Source organism: Varanus komodoensis, unplaced genomic scaffold (genome assembly GCF_004798865.1).
Source record: "Varanus komodoensis strain SLA01 unplaced genomic scaffold, ASM479886v1 scaffold29_1, whole genome shotgun sequence".
NCBI classification, from domain to species: Eukaryota; Metazoa; Chordata; class Lepidosauria; order Squamata; family Varanidae; genus Varanus; species Varanus komodoensis.
Window position 1 is genome coordinate 2,809,325 of NW_025335759.1, and position 4,882 is coordinate 2,814,206.

Sequence of the window (4,882 nt, forward strand, 5' to 3'; positions counted from 1 at the left end):
TTGTTACTGCTGTTTTAATATTTGTTAATTGTGCTGCTGCTAAGCTGTTATAATATTAGTGTTAATTGTCTTGTTTTGTCCTTGGGTTATGTTTACATATTGCATTTATTTTATTTGGTGTATTCTGTTTTATTGGATTTTGTTAGCAGTATTATTTTAGTGATATTGGTATTAATTGTCAATAGTTTTGTGTGTTTTATATTATGTCTGTTGTGTGGATTTAATGATGTGAGCCACCCAGAAAGCCTCTGGCTAATGGGGCAGCATTCAAACTGAACCGAACCAATCCAATCCAATCCAATCCAATCCAATCCAATCCAATCCAAAAATAAATGGTCGTGGTCCTCCATTCACTATAGGTGAACACATTTGCTGGGATCAGGCAGCACAGGAAGCCATGAAAGGTTTGTGGGGAAGGGTTTACCATTGTTGTCATGTTGTCTGAACTTCATTTACTACACAGCCATACCCAAAAAGCCTTCACTCAAAATGTCACTCGGAATTTTCTGTTGTCCTGGAATGGGCTTATTGAACCATCCCAAAGCCATTTGGTGACACCATGAGCATTGTCTGTAAAGTGAGAAAGCACCCAAGCACTAGATCCCTTTTTGTGGTTTGTGAAAGGTTACTGTGCATTCCAGTGGCATAAAAGGTGTGGCTACTGAGGAGCTTTGTGGGCAACATAGAGAAGCCAAGAGAAGTGGAGAGATAAGGTCTTCAGAACTTAAGGTCATATGTGTCCACCAAGCTTGGAACTGATTGCAGCAGCAGCAGCAGAATTCTAGGTCTCTAGCATAGGACTTGTCCATCCCTTGCTACTTTTAACTCATGATGTCAGAAATTGAACTGGAGACCATCTTCACTGCAAGCACACACCCTTAATAGTGAAATATGGGTCCTTCTACAAGCCTTTTCAGCCCACAAGCCCTAAGATGCTGCATTAAACAGATGGCTAAGTCAGCTCTTGATGAGAAAGGCATTGGATGTCCACAGCATGGAAACTTTGAAGCTGGGATGCATATTTGTCCCTACTCAAAATATGGTGACTTTCTTTCTTTCACTCTTTGAATTCTAAATGAACCATTTCAAATCTAAGCTCACATTGAGCACACTGGGCATACCAATGCTGTCAAAGCATTGGCAGCCCTGGTTTGTTTTGATTTGACCTCCTTCAAATCTGAGCATCATCAGCCATCAGCTGGGTGTAATACCATCTACCATTGCATGATTGGTAACAAATTCCATCAGAGACTAAGCAGCGTTGCATTTTTTTCATTTAAAAGTTGTTTGTCAATCATTAGGTGGAAGCAGATGTGAGATTTGACTGCATGCTGGCTTGGGAATGTGGCAAGTTGTAGAGTTTCTTTCTATCTAAACAAACACACAATTGCTCACTCCAGGTGTAATTCTGTGCCAGGTGGTGAATACTGGGAGTGGCTGAACTTCTTTCTTGTCTAAAGAGGCATAGGTTTGTGCTTTAGAAAGTTATGAGGGGTTCCTCATTGAGAAAAATCACAGATAAAATGTTTCCAAAAGATCATTTTGCTACCACTACCGATCAACTTCATAGTGCTCAGCCAAAAGAGAAAGTTGAGTGTATTCTAGGCAGATTCGTAGTTTTCAACAGGTGATGGTGCTACCCAGTTGTTGCGGGTGTGAACCTGAGCCCTCCATCCTAAACAATTCATGTCATACAGAAGCATTTTTGGCAGTCAAATTGATGTGGAGCAACTGACAACTGTTCGATGAGCAACTGAAGACTGTTTAAGAACCAGTGATACGTATTATTGTGCATCTGACTATGAACCTATCAAAAATCACTGTCTATCAGCTATCGGACATCACCCCCCAAAATATCAAGGATTAGCATGTATTTAGAGAATGCAAGGCACCGGTAATTACTAAAGAGAAATGTGATGTGTAAATCAAATCAACTATACATCTTCTGGTACAAATAATTCATTTATAGAGAGCCCCCAAACCAGTGAGAAGATAATGTCTAGTTCAGCCTTTCCAACCTGGTGCCCTCCAGAAGCTATGGCCCGTATTTCCCAGCATCCAGACCATTGTCTATGCTTTCTGGGGCTTATGTGGTTTGAAGACCAAAACATCTGGAGGGACCTAGCTAGAGAATGCTGAAACCATGATATTCAGCTGGTAGAATTTGTACTTCGGGGCTATAGCTTGCTTAGCACCATAAGGGCAGACATAATATGCTCCTGATGTTGTAAAACAATTGGATCACATTTCACATTTCACATGCTATTGTTTCTTTATATCAGTACTTGGACATTACGTAGTATGGAATTCCTTCCAATCACCACCTGCAAGAAGGTGGAATGATAAGCATGGCAGATGCTCAGTGCAATCCCATGCAGGTTTATTCATCTGAACTCACCTGCATTTCCTAGCCAATACATGAAGGATGGTAATGAGTGTTGCCATTGAATTCCTTAAGCAGTTGGTTGAAACGTCTGTATTTGTACTGCCCAACTTTGTAGCGACTGATATATTATGAATTTACTATTAAGAACTGACTGAGTTTTAGAGCATGGGCAGTAAAGGAACGCACAGATCCCTCACCTTAAACAAACGAAACGAAAGGATACCAGTCATCCTACCATGCAGACCTACACAGAGAAGTGTCTTCAACAGCTCCTTACTCCACAAGGAAGAGAACTCCATGGGATCCCTTTCCATGCCAGCAGTCAGTGACAATGAGCGAACGTCATGCGACGGGGGCAGGCCATCAGAAAGCGGCAGATCAAGAAGGGGCTGCGACAGGCAAGAGGTGATGCAAGTGGTCATACCAAACGACAGTTCCCAAGAGGCTATTGCGCATGCACAAATCCTCACATGCATGGAGCAAGAGTTCATATAAAAGGAGAACATTCATCTGAGCTCACATGGGGGAAAGTGTCACTTCCAGAGCAAATCAAGTGTCCACTTGGGACGTTTGTCTGTCACTAATCGGAACCACGGCTTGCTGGGACACTGATAGCAGGCGTGGTTCCTTTTCCTCCAGGGAGCTTCCCAGTGGACCAAAATGCCCATTGCTATCATCTCGGTGCAGTTGTCATAGCAGTGCTGGGCAAACTCCTTGTGCCCAGTGCTGAAATTTGGGCAACTGCCACTTATGCCTTCCCTTTACATTCCCCCACAATGGCTCTCCCCCCGTGTAGCACCAGGCCAGAACAATGCATGTTAGGGCCCCGGAAGCACTGCATGAGAATCAAGATGGTGGGTTCCGCTAGCTGTGGCACTTGCTAGCGTTTTCACAGCAGATTTTATTCCATTATTTTATTTTATTTTTGTTGATGCCACATGCTGCTCTCAGGGAAGGGAAGCAGAGGACTTTGGGGTTTGCTACACGTTTTGGGTTTCTTGCTGTTGCCTGGGAGCCTAGGATGCAGAATGTGCTAAAATGCTTTGAATTAATAAACAATTAAATTAGTTTATTTCACTCTATGGAGCATAACAGAGATATGTAAAATACAAATCTATATGGATAGAGCACATAATTTGGCATTGTGTAAATTGTAATCAGAAAAGATATTATGTGATTAAAACTTCAAATGGAGAATTGCAAAATAACATCTATGGTGAAGTGAAAGCTAAAAGCACTAAAACATCACACACAAATAAAAACTATGTTCATCCATCAGCAGAAGAGGGCTCTTCTAACTTGTTTCTTCTTTAGCAGCTGCACTCTAGTTTTAATGGCCACGACTATTAAACACTCTCCAGATTTAATGTTGACCAGCAGAGATGAAACCTAAAACTTGTCCATGTTTCGGAGGTAAGGACTGAGGAAATAAAGCGTGCTCCCAAAGCTCTCCAAATTTTTCACTAGAATAAAACCACAAGCTACAGTTTCAAAATGGTCCCTTTCTCAAAGGCAACAGCTCAGATCCCCCAGATGCTCTGCCATCACTGCCAATGGTAAGAAGTTTAATCAAGCTAATGAAGTAATTATAGAAACATAGAAAACTGAGTGAGTCAGAAGGGGTCTCCCAGACCATCTAGTCTGACCTCCGGCACCAGCTGGCTCCACTCACAACATGCCCACCATGTGGACATCCAGCCTATCCTTGAACACCCGCACTGATGGGGCCTCAACAACCTCTCGTGGAAGCCCATTCCACACCCTCAAGGTCCTGACTGTCAGGAAGTGCTTCCTGGCATCCAAACGAAACCTTGGCTCCCTGAGCATTGTTCCATTGGAGCGCGTTCTGCCTTCCTCTGCAGGGGAGAAAGGCAGAATATTGTTGTCTGGGAGGACATGGGGAGGAGAACATGTCTCACAGGCCTGGGATATTAAAGACTCCTCTGTTGTCTTTTTGTGACTTCATCATGAGCATACTCAGCTCTGGCTGTATCTGTTGGCTACACCCAGTTGCTTTGCCAAGTGGAAGGTGTGGTGCATGAGATAAAAGTTGGCCTCGCCCTTTCTTCATGTTGTGGTAAGGTTGTGAATAGCAATGTACCTCCTTGGCCTCCCTCTGCCCCTCTTCTCCTTCCCTGCCCCTGACATTGGTCAGATTTAACCTGATTGCAGCATCATGTAGCAGTAAAAAGGTGGGCTAAGCTTCAGGAGACCCCAGTTCAATTCCCCACCCAGGTACAAAGTTGACTGGTGACTAAGACCTGGTCTAACCTATTTCATAGGACTGCTCTGGAGACACAAAGGTCTAGGATCATGTAGTCCTTAGAAGAAAGATGGGTGAAAAATGAAATCACTAATTAGAAGAGGAAGCTGGGGGTAGTAAACCTAGGACAGCACCTTTTGCTCTTAGAGGACACCACTGCCAGCTCCAGGTTTTTGAAGGCCTTTGGGCAAGACACCCTCAATGGGCCTCCTTCCTCAATTAGTCTATTTGCT